Genomic DNA, 20,074 nt, shown 5'->3' with positions numbered 1-20,074 from the left:
GTAGCTTTCTTTCTGTACTAGGAAAGTAGTGTTTGAACCAGTAGAGAATTTACATACTCGTGTTCTGTTAAATTTTTTTTCGACCCTACCAGTCTCCAATGCAAATTTCCAAATCAAGTAAGGCTTGATCATTCCATATACTATAAGTATATTCAGAAATTCATCTAAAATTATGTTTGATACAAAAGGAGAGAATTTTCCTCAATTAATAACACCTTCAAGCTACTTCATGAAGCGATAAGACATATTAAGTGCTTCAGAAATGTCAAAAAAGGCATGCCCCATTACTACTCCTATCTTGGAAATAATGAAGAATTACGAGTAAAATTTCTATGTACATCAAAAAACCAAACGGCGCACAGAATTTCTAGCCAATTGGTGAATCAGGTGTCTTATTCAGCAAAAATCCCACAGAATCTTGAACGAAGGTGTAATCTTATCAACGCTTCTTATGCATTGATTTATTGCTGTCACTTTTTATGGCGCAACTTTTCCATGGAAAGCGGGGATTTTATCGGGCGCAAAATACAAAGAAGCACAGAAATCTTCTAGGCACACTTTTTTAAGTAGCTACAACATTTTTGCTGTTGGCTATTTTTGTACCAACAGTTCGCCCTTATGGATGTACAGTATCGGACGAAACATTTGCAACTAAAATGTGGGCAATGAAAACTTTCGATTGCTCAGCCATTATTTGTTTAGAACCTGTTAATTTCACTTTATTTGTAATAAAAGATGTTGATTTACGTAAATAAAACAAATTTATTCATATTCAACAGTTAATATCTTAAATTTAAAAATCAAATGTGTCCAACACGTGTATCTAATAAGACAAAACAATTGCAACTAAAGGAAATCAGTAAACTATTTTTATTAAACTTAGTATTTCGTGGCAAAACCATTGCTCTGAATAACAGCTCTGCATCGTCTCGGAATTGAAGCTATCAAATTGTCAACTATCGTTTGTGGTATATTTCTCCATGCCTCCAGGACTCTTTGGAAAAATTGGTCAGTATTTGCCACATTAGTCCGATCAATTCTCTTTTTTACTATTTCCCATAGGTTTTCTATGGGGTTAAGATCTGGGGATTGTGGGGGCCACTCCATTACGTCCACTTTATTCCTCTGGAACCATGATTTCAGGACCTTCGCCGTATGCTTCGGGTCATTATCCTGTTGGAAGACCCACTTCAAGGGCATTTCCCACTCAGCATGTAGCAGCATTACCGATTCCATAATGTCCCTGTAAACGTACTGGTCCATTATGCCCATAATACGATGGAGTGGTCCCAAACCAGCAGCAGAAAAGCATCCCCAGACCATAATGTAAGCACTATGCTTAACAGTCTATACACAGTATGATTTTTGAAGACGCTTGTTACGTGGGCGTCGAACGTAGGATGCGCCATCACTTCCGACCAAATTAAATTTGGATTCGTCGCTGAAAAGAACAGCTTTCCACTTGCTTAATGGCCAATCTATGTGATCCCTTGCGAACTGCAATCGTTTTTGTTGGTTACGCTTTCTAATAAGCGGCTTCTTTGCTGGTCGGTACGTCCGTAAATCAGCTTCAGCCAGGCGACGACTGGCAGTTTTTGAGCTCATTGGTAACCCAAGCTCCTTTACCAATTGGGGGGCACTTCTAAATGGATATTTTTTTACCTCTCTCGCTATCAGTTTGTCAGTTCTTTCATCCGTTTTCCTTGGTCGGCCTCCTCGATGCACCACCGCGATAGTTTTGTTTTTTATAAAGTTCGCAATAATTCGAGAAATTTATGACTTAAGAATATTATGTTTTAAGGATATATCTTTCTGGGTCATTCCTTTGTTATATTCATCTACAACACGCGCGCGTAATACTTCACCGAACTTATTTCGAGCCATTACTTCATTTAACTCAACTTTACAAAAAAATTGTGTTATCGCCACAAATTCTGCACAAAGCTGATGTTCACAAATTGACACGATTAAACTAAACTCAGAACAGTTAGAAAACAAAACCAAGCTCAAGCATTTTTACCGTTATATAGCTAAGCTCACAAGGTTGCAATTGTTTTGTCGCTCATAGTTGCCAGATAATTTAATTTTTTTTTAAATACAGCTACAAAAAGGAAAGGATCTTGAAAAGATTTTTTGGAAAATATTACTCAGATGCTCTAGTATCCATAGCGTGAAATTGAATTGCAATTGAGTGAAGAACGACATTATGTCAAAAAATAAATTGAAGGCTGCATTGCAGTTGTAAATGTTTTGTCCGATACTGTACCCGAAATGAGTACACACAGAAAATCGCTTTGTATGTTTAGTTTTCAATCACCCACACACAATTACGAGGAATTACATATGCTAAAAGGTGCTTGAAAACATAAAACAAAGATATATTGCAGCATTAAAAAATAAAAAAAGACGAAATGGTGATTGAGCTGATGAAAGCAGAAATGTAAACAAACACAAGAGGAAGAATTTTTGAGAGAGCAAGAAATGCATTCCATTTGTTTTTCAAAGCAAAAATAATTAAAGGAAGTAGCTGCATGGCTTTGAAAACTAATGGAATACAAAAAAAAATATTACAAAAAAAAATAGTATTGCTGCAGTTTAAAAAAAATAACAATAATTGGCGCTTACATTCTTTCTGGGAAAATGTTCGTTATGAGGAGCTTGTTCATGGCTACAGTTTTAATTTCCACAATTTACCGGAAAAGCTGTAGCTTCAGTTCCCTTTTTTTTGATTATTGTCAAAATAATAGATGCGTGTCATATTGCCAAATTTTCATCACCATAACCTGGAGTTTCAAGTTAGAACATAGAGCCGAGGTTTGACTATTTATTTTTTTGTCTTTTTTATAAAAATATAGTAGGTGCATAGTACAAGAAAAACCATGTAACTCAAAGTTTCGAGATGTTTTCTTTTTTAATTGATTTTACAGTCGGATTCAATTCAGTTTTAAAATATATAAGAATTATGTGAAAAAAAAATATTTTTGCTCATTTTGACTTGATAGATGGCGCTGGAAGTGATATATTTCTTAAAATTGGTTGAACTCTCGACATAAACCTGCCACGACTTTGTATTGGCATTCACATACAAACAATTTTTTTTTTGCGATTTGCCAATCCAATGTTTACAAGCCGTTTGAAGTTGATGTATGAGTGTATCCTTTTACATAGTCGGGAATTGATAAAATAGTTAGTTAGTTTTAGGGGGTTTGTGAATCAGCCCCAGATATTCACAAACATTCATGAAGAGTGTTAAAGGAATATGCCCCTTCATTCCCAATGGTCTATCGGTAGGTTTTAGAGTGGTTGTCATATTGTTTGTGATGATACCAGATGACCGAGTACTTCACGTTCCCACGAGTGTCGGACTATGCCACTTTAGAAGCATTCCCCAAAAGCTTATGGGAGATATTTAATGCTACAACAAAAACAGCATCATGATCATCATTAACATCAAAAAACAACTACAGCAACAACATCATCATATACAACAACAAAAACTTTAGACTTGGAAAAATTGCTCGAAATATTAGTGCCGCATTTGTTAACAATTCAACAAAAATCTGTGCAACCGTATTTTGCAGAGCTTACGGAAAATCATTAAAGAGGTGAGATGAAATCATGGGAATAGGTAGATGAAGTCGGGGAATATTTTACTGATTAAAAAAGAAACTAATTTCATTCTTCTCATGATTTCATGTTTCCATTTTTTTTCTAATCTAATCGAAGCGGCATTATTGCTGGAAATTATATTAATTAAATTATTTTAGGTTTTTTTTTAATTTTTTCGAGTTTTTTTTTAATTTTTAGTCCTTTTTTTTAATTTTTTTAAACAGTTTTTCTTTACTTTTTTCTCTATTTAATTTTATTGTTAATTTCTTTTTTTATTTAAAACATTTGTCACAAATTTTTTTCGTCTACTGTATTTTGAGTTTTTATTTTTATTAAACAATTTTTTTTTTTCATTTATTTTTTTTTTAATTCAATTTGTTTATGTTTTTTTTATGTACATTTTTTTTAATAATAAATTTTGTTTTAATTTTTTTACTAAAAAAGAAAATTTAATTTTTTTCCTTTATTTGATGTTATTTTCTTTGTTAATTTAATTTTGTTTTATTTTTTTTGTTTTTCCAAATTTTTGTATATATTGTTTTCATATTTAAAATTTTTTTTTAAATTTTTATTTGCTACCCTAAAAGCAAAGTAGTGTTTCATAAAGCCTCACAGAATTTTCTTTCTTAATTTGCCAAAAAAATCAAATTACAAACAGCAACCAAATTTTATAGTTATATTCTAAAAATTATTGCCTCGACATATCCTTAACTGACACACATAGTTATGTATGTATGTACATTAGGGCGAGTAAATTTGTTTTTGAAATGCATAAGCGATTTTATTTCGGCGATTAAAATATTTTAGTGGAAATTCTGAAGAAAAAAGTCCAGTGAATCTAAAATGAATTTCGAGCTGTTTTATTTTTAATTCAGTTATTCATGCCCAATCCTCAACTTACTTTCTAATATTTCGTTACATTGTTTTTGAAGAAAATGTGCAAATGTGATTTTTGGGCAGGAGAAATTAATTTTTCATGCTATTTTGCTCAAAACATGTGCTAGATAGCGTAAAATACTTCAGTCGACGAAACAAATTAGAGAAAAAATGTTACCCACCCTAATGCACATACATGCAGTTGTGCACAAGTACAAGTGTGAAACTTTTCAAAGTTATTGCAGCCGTTTGAAGTCTTATTTGAGATACAAATCGCTCAAATGGCAAATGGGAATTTTTCCAAATCCTTTTTTTTTCTGTTTTTCCTTTCGCAATGAGTACAAATACGACAAATTTTTGAGCAAAACAGTTTTAGATTTATGTTTTTTTTTTACGTATTTTCGTTCCAAGAAAATGGGCACATACTTTCTTTTAAAGGCAAATTTATTTAATTATTTTATGGTTTGTCTCGAGGGACAAACGCTGCTTTATGGCCAACAAAATTCCGAATGTTTTGTTTATGTATTTCATATGCATTCCCTGAAATATAAATGCACAGTTTATTCTAGAGGATTGTAGTTCAAAATATATTTAGCGGGCAATGGCAAATACAACCCTCAAATCTGGCAACAAAGATAGTTTGGACGGAAGCAGCTGTCTGTGGATTGAGTGAACGCATGATTTAGCGCAATTGCGTATTTTACTCACATGCACATACGTATGTATGTATAAGTACGTAAGTATATTTGCAAATGTATTTACATTTTTCATCAAACATTTATTTTAATTAGAGGATTTTCAGCTGTTAAATAATAATTTTTACATCACTTGATTAGATTTTGAAATAATCAATTAAAAAAAAAACCAAAACCAATAATCAAACAAAGCTTCGGCCGCCCTAAATTTAATGATATTATTCCAATATTGACATGAAAGTGTTTACATAACTCATACATTTACATAACTGTACATACACACCTACTTTTGCGCCAAAGTAGTACATTAGCATTTAACGCTAAACCCAACAGAGAAAATCATAGTTTCTTGTTGTTAAATTTCTAGAAATGAGACTATAATACAAGGTGGCGCAAAATTTGTCATCCTGTCGGAAGATTTATAATTTTTGCAAATGACGTCGTACGTCAATCATATTTGACATTCGTGAAGTAGGCAGCTGCAGTACGCAAGCAGACAATCAATGGGGCGCGTAAAAATAAAAATAAATATTTCCATCACTCGAAATCATTTTTTCGTTTTATTTAGTAAAAGTTATTCAAATACAAATTAGATGATTAATTTTGCGCCATCTTGTGCACATGTATAAACATATACATATGTATATGCCCTCACTGCCACTGCCGCAACAAGCGAATTTGTGCCAACTAAAAGAAACCAAAATTTTCGACAAGTCAACTGGCCATTCGGGGCGTTTGTATGGGCACGTGTATGGATGTGCAACAACAACTACAGCAGCATAAAGTTTAATGAATCGATAGCAACGAAATACGCTTGCGGCAATAAGCAAATAAATTTATACAGTTATACTTATTTACATAATATACATACAAACATATCCATATACGTATAAGTGTTTGTATTAGATTATAGGAGATATGCCAGCTAAAAATTCAAAATTTTTAATTGAATCTAATAAATGCAGCAAAGGCATGTAAAATTCAAGTCTGCTTGCGGTAAAGAAACAGAATTTGGAATTTTTCGCCTTTACAATGTAAAAATGTAGTGTGGATGTGTGTAAATGCGTATGTACTTATGTGTACATACATGTGCATGTGCTTGTGCAAATACATTTTATTAGTTTGAAATATTTCTATGGGTAAATATTTCAGGGAACAGAAATTTTAGAATTGGGTTTTAATTGTTTTAAGGGAGGAAAAAATTTCACGAAAACAATTGGGATAATAAATTTACGAGAAAACACTTCGAGTTAAATGATTTTCTGAATTTTTGTACACAAATAAATGCGTAAGTGAAGGCTGCATATGAATTATATACAATAGATAAAATACGTTTAAATTGAATTTGGAAAAAAATGTATGGAATAAAAAGAAATAAAATAAAATAAGTGGAAAATAATAAAAAATTGAATTAAATGAAAAAATTATTAAATAAACTTAAGCTAAATGAAATAAAATAAAAGAATAGAAGATAAGGAAAAGGAAAGGAAATAAAGTGAAATAGGATCAAATAAAGTGAAATAAGTAAAAAAATGAAAACAAATTGAGATAAAATAAATAAATTAAATATAAAAAAATAAAATAAAATAAAATAACGTGAATCAAATAAATTAAAGGAAATAAGATAAAATAAAAAATATTAATTAACTCAAAGAATAATAAAGTAAATAAAAAAAAAAAATTATATTAAATTAAATAAAAACAAAAAGATAATTTAAAATGAAATGAAACTAAATAAAATAATCAAATTAAATTAGAAAACATAAATATATAAAATGAAATAAATTTCAAAAATATTTAATAAAATAAGTACACTTAAATTATATTCAAACTATTAAAAGAAAAATAACTAAATAAAAAAACAATGAATTAAATGAAATAACAAAATTAAATAAAATAAAAAATAAATAAATTAAATTAAATAAAAAAAATTTGAAAAAACAAAAATAAAAAATAAAAAAAATTAAATTAAATTAAAAAAAATCGAATTAAAGAAAATGAAAAAGTTGGCTTAAATTAAAAAAATTATAAATATGCCAAATGAAGAACATTTAATTCTGTAAAAAATAAAAAAAAGTAATGAGATAAAACAAAAATGAATTAAATTAAAAAAATAAATAAAATAAAATTTACCAAAAAAATTTTGTTAAATGAAAAAATAAGTGAATAAAATATAAGAGAAATAAATAAAGAATATTAAATAATATAAAATAAAAAAAAATGTATGAATTAAATGAAGGAAAAATTAAAATAAAATAAAAATAATTACCTTAAAAGAAAAAAAAAGATTAATATGTAATGAAATTAAATAAAATAAAAACAATGATTAACTTAACGTTTCAGCAAAATAAATAAATTGTAGCAAATAAATAAATTAAAATTTCAAACTTTAGAATTTTTAGAAAAATTCAACTTGGGTATAAAAAATTTGCGTTGTTTTTTTATTATTTGCTTTTGTTGACGGTGTTATGCATTTTTTTCCATATAACTAATGGATCGAATTTTTTATATAGAGAAAATCCAAAGAAAGCCAGCAAAAAAAAATCAAAGTGAATTTTGAGCCACTTTAAATGGGCTCAATATTATCCCGAAGTTGAATGGGTCACAAAACTGTATACCTAGAATTTTTCTAAAAATTTAATTTTTTTTAAGCCACTTTAAAACTGCACTTCGCACTTGCAACAAAATCCATTAGTTATACAACTAAGTATTCAGCATTTTTCTACAAAATCTGATTAAAAAGAAGTCAATTTTTATAGATATTTGTAGATTTTTTTAGATTAGATTTTAATTTAGTACAAATTTTGAGACTTAAAGTAATATGGTTATTTTGTTGTAGTAAATATGAACTACATGTTTAAACAGAAATTAAATAAAAAATAAAAACGTAATCAAAACTTTGTCGAACAGGTGTATATTTATTTCATAATTCGTAGCACAAATTAATAACTCATAATTTAAAACTCAAAAATAAAAAATGTAGCATTTAACTTTCATAAACCACTAAATCGAAAATTTAACCTTTTAAATTTATCTCCTGACCTTTTGTTTACACTACCACTAACAGGTCCAAACATTTGCTTCAAAATACGAGCATTTCCAGCAATTTGATGGTGTTCAATTAAAGCGAATTCCATACAGAAACACATGGCACCAGGCCAGTGCAATGCAATAAACAATGGAATACATCATAAAAAATTTTAACCGCAACACCAACCAAAACCATTAAAGCCGAGAAGAATGCATTTCTACATAAATTAAAAGAAAATTCTTCAAGTAAAACTACCAGCCCATTTACTGTGGTAGCAAATTATAATAAAAAAACACCAAAATAAGGCAGCAAATGAGTGCGAAGACGAGGACGAACAGACTCAAAACATCTGTAGCTGTTCGTTGGCTAAGCAAATTGAGCAGTAATCGACGCCAGCGCCAAATGTGAATTCCTTAAAAAAAATGAGAACTTCAGTCACATTACTTTCAGCAATCGATGCCGGCATGCGCGGCGCTTGGCTCACACCAGAGCTATTAACAGTTGCGTAACTTACCAACAGCAACACGAAACAGGCTGCAAACCCAAAGATTTCGAGTAGCAAGTTGGAAAAATGGGCTAATAAAATGTGTTAAGCAAATATATAAAAATAAGAATTGGGGAAGTGGGGAGTGAAAATAGGGAAAAGCAAAATATTGCAACATAATTTAAAAAAACAACAACAAAACAGAAGCTAAACATTCCAATAATGATACAGAACAATTAAAGAACACAATAACAATAACAATTAAGTAAAAGGCGGGTGGTCCGGCCCAAGCGACGCCAACAACAGCAAGCAAACCAATGTGCACCGAGTTGCAACTTGCAGCAGCACGTTCGGGCCATTTGCATTTTCCTCGTTTGTAATTAGGGCCAAATTGAAAGATGCCAATTTTTTCGAACTAAAAAAACATATAAAGCAAAAAAACAGGACGACAAAAAACAACAAAGAACAACAAAGCAATGCAGCAGTCCGTATGCAAGTGCAACAGCAGCAATGCGCAAGTGAGGCAGCAACGGGAGAAGAAGCAGAGCAATGCAGGCAGGCAGGCGCTCGTTCGACGGCACGCCAAAATGCGTTTTGTTATGCCATAGGCAGAAAAACTCGTACACTACTTGACTTCAAAGTTTCAATTACTACTTTTGTTGTTGTTTTTTTATGCTCTGTTTTTTTGTTTGTGTGTAGAATTCAAATAAATAGCCAAGTGGCGTCGGGGCATGGTTGCATACAAAATTGCGCTACATTCGATAAGTGCATTGTGCTGCACACAGCTGAAAATAATGCTAAGCGCATCCGCAATTTCGTTTGTTGTCTACCCACAGCCCAGCCCAGGCCACCAACTCTTGCAGCTGCCTCCACCATAACGCTGGTGTTTATTTGTGTTTCGCGAAAAGGAATGCTTCAACCGCCACGGGCTTGAGTATTTTAGGTATTTAAATAATGTTGAGCATAAATCGTTCGCTTTTTATTTGCATGCACTGTATTTGCGCACTTTTATGGTTAAAAGAATAGCAGGAGGTAAATTCTTCACAACTCCGCCTCGGCTCTTATTGAATTATCGTTGGGGTGTTTGTTGTTGAGACGTGTGCCATAATGAGCACGCGTTTGTTTTTGTTTTTTTTTTTTTGCTTAGTTTTAGAATTGCATATGAAAAGACGAATATGTGTAGAAAGAATTTCAGCAGTGATTTTTTTCTCTGGTGGGATTCCTAATTTATTAGGCTCTAAATCGTCATAAATTCCTGCAAGGAAAATTAGTAGTAGGAATGTCTGTGTGACTATTGGTGAAGTCATTGTGACGGACAAAGTAATGTGTGCGCAAATTCTAAGGCGAAAATAAATTAGAACATTAAAACACAGGAGAAGAAAAATCCACCTGTCGCAATTTTAACACAAAAAGTAAATAAATGAACTGAGCGCTAAATGGGCAATGAAAATATAGTTCATGAGGAAACCAGCGTCGACAGGGACTTTCGACAGTGAAATTATTAACAGAAGTCAAGTATCGTGACAATCGATTTCACATTACCGGAACCAGCCGGAGAAGGACTGTCATTTTAACGGCATTTACCAATAGTGCACCGAGAATATTGTATGATGTTGCAACAAAAACAATATTTAAGTAATTTTATATATAAAATTATTAAATATAACAGAAACTATTTTTAATAAAAAAAAAAAATTGATAAAAAACTTATTACTCAATAATAGGACTACTTTTAAAAAATAATTTTTATTTCGGGGACAATCTTTCAATAAAATAAAGAATTATTTTTGAAGAAAAAAATAAATCTCCAAAAAAAAATTATTTTTAATGAAAAAATAAAACTCAAAATTAACAAAATTATTTTTGATAAAAAAAAATCTTTTTGATGAAAAAATAAAACTCGAAATAAAATTATTTTTATTGAAAACTTAAAACTCAAAAAAAAAAAAAAAAAAATGAATTTAAAAAAATTATTTTTGCTGAAACAAATAGAACTCAAAACAAAAAACATTATTTTTGATAAAACAGAATCAAATTAAAAAAAAAAAACAATTAATAAAAAAATGAATAAATTATTGGTATTGATGAACAAATAAAACTCAAAATTAACAAAATCACTTATGATAAAAAATATTTTTTTCACGATAAAAATAAAGCTCCAAAAAAATTTATTTGTGATGAAAAAAAAATTTTTTTGAATTAATTTTTGATAAAAAAAAAATAAAACTAAAAAAACTTATTTTTGAAAAAAAAATATTACTAAAAACAAAGAATTTTTGATGAAAAGCATATAACAAACAAATTAAACTCAAAAAACATTTTCAATAAAAAAAAACTAATATTAAAAAATATTTCTTTGTAAAAATTTCTTGAAAAGATTCTGACTAAATAAATTTCTTAAGAGAAAAAATAGATATTATTATAAATTAGTAAAAATAAAGAGAAAACATAGCCATTTAGCTGATTTTTTCATGTAAAGGCCAAAAATGGTGATATTTTTAAATTGGGGGACATCAGAATTCGTTTTAGAGGTATGGTTCCTTCGGCAAAGTTTCTTATTTTGATCCCTAGAATACGATTTTCACAGAGCAATGAGCGATTTTTAAATCGTCCCGCCCTAATATATATATATATTGTATACATATATATATATATATTGTACACATATATATATATATATCAAAATTAAATTTAAAAAAATTATTTTGATGAAAAAGTTTACTTTTTACTTATTATTAAAAAAAAAAAACTAAAAAAACGTTATTTTAATGAAAAAAGCATAAAAAATAAATATATTTATTGAAAAAATTTAAAAAAACATATTTTAATGAAAAAATGAAACTTAAAACAAAAAAAAGTAGTTTTGATAAAAAAATAAAACTAAAACAAAATTTACAAAATATTTTTGATAAAAAAAAACTCAAAAAAAGTTATTTGTAATTAAAAAAATTACATAATAACATCAAACTGATGAAAAAAATTTAATTGAAACAAAAAAAATATTTTTGATGAAAAAATAAAACTCAAAAATCAAGTTATTTTTTATGAAAACTATAATATGAATATAATGTAATTATTTTGGATGGAAAAAATAAAATTAAAAAATATATTATTTTTTCTGATGTTTATGATGATTTTATATGATTATTATGATTTATAAATAGCAATTCACAAAAACAAAAAAACAATATTTCAGAGCGTAAAAATAGCAGTCGCAAAATTAGTTTTATTGTTGATCAAAAACTTATTAATTATAATTTTTATAGATATTGCTCCAAAATTTTTAAATCATAGCACTAAAAATTATACTCAAAACTGTTCTCCGATATTTGGAGGCTTTCGCTATTAAATATGAAAAATAACCATTATTTCGGTATCATTTTTAGCATTCCAGATGCATATTCCCCATCAGATAGCCGTCTAGTCTAAATTAAATCAGAATTATTGCGTAATGAAATTAATTTTTTAGGCTTCACGAAGGCTGTTTAAATTAAACTGAATTTATGGCAAAATTCTTTAACATGCCAATAAATAATACATTAACCACACCGAGCAGCAACAAAACTGCAGCATATGAATTTAAAAATGAATAGTTGTTGCGTGAGTCTTCTTGACGCTTACGCGTTTAAATAAACAGTGTATTTGAGGTCACACTATAAACACAATTCGTTTTTTACTATTAAAATAAACAAACCACCGAAAGCATGGAAAGGTGAAGAAATGAAAAACAATACGAAAATGAACTGAAAAGAAAATAAATAAAGCGTTCAATAGGTAAACAAAACACAGAAGGATTGTCATGCTTTTTTGTGCTGAGAGAACTTACGATAAATAAATTACGATATATGAGCGCATAATAGGCGAGGATAATGCACCAACACAACGAATCGAAAAAAAGAAAGCAGAAAAAAAAACACAAAAGAAAAATTTAATTAGCAACAAAGTGCAAATAAAAATTGACAAATAAAAAAATATGCAAACAAAAGTTAACTAAGAAACGAAAAACCAGAAGGTACGCGAAGATGCGATAAAACGCTCAAAAAGCCTCTAATATCTGTTGCGAGTGGCCGGACAGGCATTTTTTTGGGCGGGACTGTTAAGCACGCACACAATTTTTGGTAGCAGCTAGCTGATAGTTCGCTATGTACATACAGATTAATGGAAGGCATTTACCGAAATAATGCCCCTGGCATACAAATAAGGCAAATAATATCCAAAATGAAAGGAGTGTAATAAAACGAGTGTGACGGAAAGAAGCTACCAACTACATACCGCCGACTCGCCTGGCTTACCAAATGCAGAAGAGTACTGAATTACGCACGAGTATTTATTTTGTGGTTTTTTGTTTTACGTCTACTTCTTAAATGGCATATGGACTTTTATTGCGCACGAATTAAAAAAAAAAAAACTCTCAAGAAACTAATGACAAGCGCAAGCGCAAAAAGATCAAGTTTATGAAAGCTTTTAATGTTAAATCATGTTTAATTTCCATTAAAAATTATATTGAGACACACACATACATATGTGCATACAAATGGGTAGCTAAAATAGCAAAAGTAATAAATTGCACAACAAGCCATTTGTTTTAAAAATAAAAATGAATACATTAATCTATCCACCACTCACAAGAAATGCTGTAATTACAATGCATTCTAGTGTGGATGTGTGTGCGCGCTTTTTTTCTTTTGCAAAACAACTGGTATTTCCAAAATAAGTATTCAACTATTGAAGCGTGAAGGTGTCGCTTGAAGTACTTTCAAGTACAAACAAACATACATATGTACATACATACATAGTTAGAAAAAGTGTGGGCTGCGCGCTTATTAGAATTAGAGAAACAATGTAGACACATTGAGCCAAAGATCACGCCGCAAATATTACTAACTCATGTAAATATGTAAATGAATACAACAGCATCAGGCGAATGGGGCTAAATAAATTTTACAATTCTGTTTGAACTTGTAAAACTTTTATGTTTTAATGACAAAACTGCACGCTGGTGCACAAAGAAAGTAAGAGAAATAATAATAAAATGGAACGAGCTGGCAAGGCAAATATATGCATACTTAAAAGTTTAACGAGTTCCACCCACAAAAGTATACATTTATTACAAAAACAAAGTCAGATGGCTTAAGTGAGTCAAAACTATAGAAAATCGATAACTAACGACCGTGACGTAGAAATTAGAGATACTCCACGCGGTGTGAGTTCCCCCTCTCTTTCATCAAACCTTCGATTCATTCGAATTTAACACATCTTACGGCTCTCACAGTCTTTATATCCTGTAATTAAAAGCTACTCTACTCAGCAGACATCTACACCACTTCCAGTTGAATTTTAGAAAGCATCAATTGGATTCTAGAAAGGGTCAACAGGATTTTAGAATAGTCTATTAGATTTAAGAAAGGGTGAATTGAATTTTTGAAAGCGTCAATTAATTCAGTTGATTCTTAGAAAGGATCAATTGAGTTTTAGAATAGCTTATTAGAGCGTCAATTGCGGCAATTAAATTTTAAAATAGCTTATTGGATTTTAGAAAGCGTCAATTGTATTTTAGAAAAGTTTAGTTGGTTATTAGAAAGGGTCAATTGGATTTTAGAATTATTTAAAACGGGTCAATGAATTTTAAGGTCTATAAATTTTAGAACGGGGCAATTGGATTTTAAAATAGTCTATTGGATTTTAGAAAGCGTCACTTTTAAAAAAGTCTATTGGATTTCAGAAAGAGTCTAATGAATTTTAAAATAGTCCACTGAAATATAAAAAGGGTCAATTGGACTATAAAAGGGTCATTGCTCTTCATTTATGAATCAGAAACTCTTAGTGTTTCAAATTGTAAAGGGTATGCATTTTTTGCACGGACTGTATGTATGTATGCGCATATGCATTTCTTTGAATAAGTGTTATATATAAAAAAAACAATAATCCCTAATTACTATACTGCATTTTTATGACTTTTTATAGCAATTCTCATTAAACTCGATTATTGTACGAATTTCTGTTTTGAATTTTGCATAAATTATCCCAAATGCAAACAATGAACCTTTTATAATCAATTTTACCAAATATATTTAAATGTCATAAATTTCGGTGGAAAAAATTTATAGCACAACAGGTCTTACAATTAACCAAAAAAAAAAAAAATAAAAAAAATTGAAGTGTGAAAAATATTTTCTGAATTTAATAATAAAAAAATAAATAAATAAACGAGAGGGAGGAACAGGAGTGGAGTAAGGAAAAATCGTTAAAGAGAAAGCAACTTTAGAAGAGAATGTTGGGTGATGAGTACGAAACCCAAAAGAGAACTGAGAAAGGCAATTTCTGAGCTTAAATCGAGGCACATCCCACAACAGTTCTACGTCGCCGGAACGATTCGGATTATAACCTTTCAAGGACTGTCACTCCAAAGAAATTCCCCATTCTTGTACATATGGGGAACAAGACAAACAACAACAAAAACAACAACCACACCACTAACAGAAACAAGAACAAAACCAATAAATACAACAACAACAACGCCAATAATAACAACAATCCCAACAATACAACGACAACAACAAAATCGATAAAAGCAGCAACACCAACAACAAAAACAAGGTAGCATCAGTAGAGCAAAAACAACTATGGCATGTTGCTGCTAAAAGGCTCTAAAATGTCAAATTTGTTAGTGGCGAGTATCTTGTTGCTGTTTAAAGTCTTCAGACAAAGTAATAGGCAAACAACGAAAAAGGTAAACAAAGTTTGGCAATTAGAGAACACATAAAATTATAAAAGACAGATTATAAAAATCAGATGTGCTACTGTTACTACTTCGTTAATGTGCTTTGGCTTAAATAAAAAAAAACGCCTTTTTTACCAATAATGATAGATTACAAGATTGCGACAACCGTAAGAGTAACTTTGGCTGTACTGCAAGGAAAATATATTACAAGGTTCGAACATCCGAAAAAAATTGTGAGAGGAACTTCGGCTGCCACATCACCGGGTACTCGGCAGCAGAATTCTGACCACTCATTTTACACGTATTTGGTCATATATCAGTCGTTGTTCAGATGGCAACGAATGAAATAGAGACTGACTGTATTGATTGCTTTCGTATATCACCAACACAATCTCAGTACTTTTGTAAACATACTGCTCCATGACCCCTGTTAGATCAGCCAATCAGCTAATCAGCTTTCAAATTCGCTGAGAGATAGTTAACGGTGTGATGTTGCCCACACTTTGTGAATTCTCTCCAGAGTGGCTGTGACATAAAAATGGAATAAACAAGAGAGAATGGAGTTGTAGGGGAAAATTGGCGCTCATGAACAATAATAAATAATATTAGAAAATCAGCAGATTCTGTTCAGAAAATTGTGATGCACTCAGAGCAGAATAGCGGTTCGCGGATGTCGTTGGATGGCCCTCGTGGTCTCCTTATGTGACCGTGGCTTATCTTAACCCGTGTTTATACCTTCTCAAAATGACTCAAAGAGCAAATAACAAATGGACTTCCAATTAACCAAGGATCACCACATCATAGGGGCAATGGCAGATATGCTGACTGGTGATAGGTGAATGATGAAAATAACTAAATCCTAGTCAAAGTTAAATTCAATCTTAAGCTTAAGGTCAATTCAGTCCATACACCCTGCAAACCCTTGCAAAAGACGTCACATTATTCAAGCAGGTGTGCCAGGGTTTTCGCTACCAACAAAAAAAACCGTTCCCTTCATTTCACTCCGGCTCCAATCAATGAAGGAAATTGTAAAATAAAACAAGTGAATGAATGTAAAAAAATAATCAGTATCTATAACCTCAATTTGGCATTACCTAACCTCACTTAACTTCACGACGTACATATCAATACATGTACTCGTAAACTTATCAACAGAAGCTTATTACGCGTACATACATACATACACACATACATCCGCACATACATTATTCATAACCGACTGAGATGCACGCATTGGACAGACAAACCCTTGCTAATAATTTTTGATACTTTATATGCGCAACATGTGTCACCGCAGGGCATACCGAGGTACATTGAGAGACAGTACTACTTATCGTGCAATGTTGTTAGTGCTTGGCGTGAAAGACAGCGGCAAGTGTGAAGGATGAAGAAAGCAACAAGCGGCAAATGACTAAAAACAACCAATATATTGGAAGTCAACGCATGCGAACAACAAATTGGCATTTTGACCCATTGCGAAAATGCAATAAGCGCGCACACATATACACATCGTTTGTGTATTTGTATGCCTGCACGCTTATATGTATGTATGTATGTATACATTTGTATGAGGTTGAGTTTGTGGAATAAGAACGATGCAGCGCTGAAGCGTGAATAATCAAATGGGTTAGTGTACAAAATATAGAAAAGCACAGTACATGCAGTCACGACCACAACTGAAGTTAAAAAAAAACATAAAAAAAATTTTTTAATTAAAAAAAAAACATAGATTAAAATAAAAAAAAAACAAAGATTAAAATGAAAAAAAACCAATTTAAGTAAAAAATATTGAAAAAACAAAAAGAAATTTAAATAAAAAAAATTAAATAAAAACAAAAAAAAATATAAATAAAAATAAAAAACTATTTATGTTAAAGAAAAAATCAATTGAAATAAAATTAAAACAAATAAAATAAAAATGTAAATTTAAATTAAAAAAATATATATAAATAAAAAAATATAAATTTAAAAAATGTAAATAAAAATATTTCAAATTTTATAAAAAAAAATTTTTTTTGGTTAAAATTGATCCGAGAGCTTGAAGAAAAAGCTTTGAGAAGTGATTATCTTTCACAATAATTTTTTCTTGCATTGAAAGTAGCCGAAGTCTAAGTTAGCTGCAATAAAACTAATGCACGCCTGCACCTTAACTGTTAATGGAATAATCACAAATTAACGACAAAGTAGATAAAAAAAATTTAGTTTATTTATTATTTACATTTATATTGAAGTTTAGTGCAAAAATCCTTAAGAGCGAAATAAATTCTAGTGAATCTATGCTCAGACTCAGTTCCCAATTCAGTTTCGTTATAGGGCAACTCCATTCACACTAAGGTCATGATGAAAACATTTTAGAAGTCTGGCCAATATCAGACCGTTAACCGGCTCTCAGCGAATTTGACAGAATCAGCTGATGGGCTGACGTAACGTGTTAACAAAAAAACTGAAATTATTTGGATGATATACGAAAAATATCAAAACAGTATTCGTTAATGTTGCTCGCACAATTTTGTTTTGCACCATATCTAATGGCCGAACCTCGTAAATCTATCAACCTTGACTAAGCGCCAGTCCATGTCGTTCCAAATTTCACCTCACTCAAACAAAAATTTCATTGAGACAGATTGTGATTGGAATGGGATCAGGCCGAGCCTTGACTATTAGTGGATACTTAGTAGGAATGAACATTTTTTCTTGGTAATATTTTACCTGCTGAGCACGGACCTAGAGTGAAACGTAGGCGGCACTATGGCGAGCAACGGCCCTTTAGCCCTGACAGCAAATTGTTAGAGCGTGTGAACATACAATAAACAGCACCGAAATAGTATCTACGTTTTGTCTGGGCGCCTCATTTGAATGATGCCCTAAAGCAGTTTATCCTCACTATCAATGCAATTTCATAGGTGAGTTCACAGGAGCAACAACAACATTTACATGTATTTTATTTTTACAATTTGTTTGTTCGAATAAAAATCTCAATGAGAATGTAAATAAACAAATTAGGCAACAAACACTTTGACATTCCAACCAGTAAATCGAAAGAAAAAAGCAAATCAGCTGCTACAACGGATGCACCTGCCTTGGATATCAGCAAAATGGAGAGAAAGAAAAAAATCGAAGAAATAGTGAGATTAACATAATAATTGCCAAGCAAAGGTTACATTTTCCGTGACAGCTAATTTTTCACTCCACGCATCAAGGAAGTTTTACCTATAAGAACTACATTCACAAAGCACTTGAAAAAGTTGGCTGAATTAAATTCGGATAAAGTGTTTTAACTTTGTTCGACACTGTACATGCACATATGCGTACATTTATAGGTGTGTATGTACTTTTATGTGTTAATACAAGTAAAAACGTCATTAGGACTTCCTGCTCTTCAGCGAAGAGGGGGAATTGTTAAATTTGACAGCAACAAGAAAAAAAAAATACTTTGCAGTAAAGAGTAAACATACAGAGAGCAGCATAACAAAAGAGTTGAAATTCAAGCAATTGGTAGATGTGAGAGGCGATACTTCAACTTGTTTTTGCACGAATTTTAAATGAACGTAAATTACGAAAATCGCAAAAATTCACACCTAAGCTAGACAGTATTATTCAAATTTACCAGCTTCAGAATTTTGTTGTTTTTCTTGTTTTCAATAATTACGCTTTACTAAAAAATTTATTAAAAAAAAAAATCAAAAGCCGCCCTGCGACTTTATCGTTTAGTTCAACAATTTTGTATAACTGTTTTATAAGCAATATTCAAATTTTTAACATTTCTGTTTTCAATATCTTCTGAAGTACGCATCAAGTGTAGGTTTTAATTTCTGACTTCACTTCTTTCATATTTATGCACATATATATTTTTAAAGCACATTTTGTTTTGCTTTACTTTATATATTTGTTCTACAAATAGCAAATGAACAGTTAACGTGTAAAACACATCCGTTAATGATGTAGTGAGGGGCAGAAATGAAGCCTCCAATTGACGGAAAGTAAGCTTGTTTTTTTTGTTTTTTTTTTTTAATTTTTTTTACATTTTTCTCTGCATGAAATATTTTATTTATTCCGGTTTAGATTTCCACTTAAGCTTCACTTTTTTCATTTTACACAAATCAAATAATCAACCCTTCCTTCTTCACTTTGTAAATTTTGTTTCGCAACGAATCCCGCACGCATCACGGCGAATTAAAGTCAGCACAATTGCCTTTAAAAGTAAATTCGTAAAAGAGTTTCCAATATAAAAAACAAATACAGTGCACGTTTCGTTTACGACGTCAAGTACGAATTTGAGCACTTCATCACCGCGCACGATCACTGTACAATCCGAACTGATGTGATCGGTCCACAAGTGGATCCCCAGACCGGCTGACAAGCAGCAACACTACAGCACAAGAGCAACAACAATTGTCGTACACAACCCGGCTGGGGTAGGTAAGCAGGCAAGCAAACAGAAAAACAGACAGACACAGACCAGGCGAACTACAACCCAATCGAACGAGGCCAAAAAGCGTCATAATAACAGGGGAATCGCAGATCGCTTTAAATGCGGCGAAGGGGTTGGTGCAGGGCCAGCATTTGACAGAGTCAAGTTTGGTGGTTTGCTGAGCGCATACAAATGGAAATTTTTGTTTAAAGGAGACATGGTGTTCGATGCTGAGAGTGTGAGAGCG

General features: G+C 31.0%; 1 protein-coding gene across 4 annotated transcripts in view; it reads right to left on the bottom strand.

Annotated features, from left to right (window-relative positions):
- Positions 1-19,752, bottom strand: part of LOC128867898 (uncharacterized) — a 192,645-nt gene extending 172,893 nt beyond the window's left edge. For all 4 annotated transcript variants that reach the window (XM_054109491.1, XM_054109495.1, XM_054109494.1 and 1 more), the window contains exon 1: positions 19,024-19,752. The gene's annotated coding sequence lies outside the window, so the exon portion shown is untranslated. The remainder of the gene's footprint in view (positions 1-19,023) is intronic.
- Positions 19,753-20,074: the final 322 nt, after the last annotated feature.

The sequence above is a fragment of the Anastrepha ludens genome, chromosome 6, assembly GCF_028408465.1.
Source record: "Anastrepha ludens isolate Willacy chromosome 6, idAnaLude1.1, whole genome shotgun sequence".
Lineage (NCBI taxonomy): Eukaryota > Metazoa > Arthropoda > Insecta > Diptera > Tephritidae > Anastrepha > Anastrepha ludens.
Note: the sequence above shows the minus strand (reverse complement) of the source record. Positions and strands in the feature narration are given on the sequence as shown.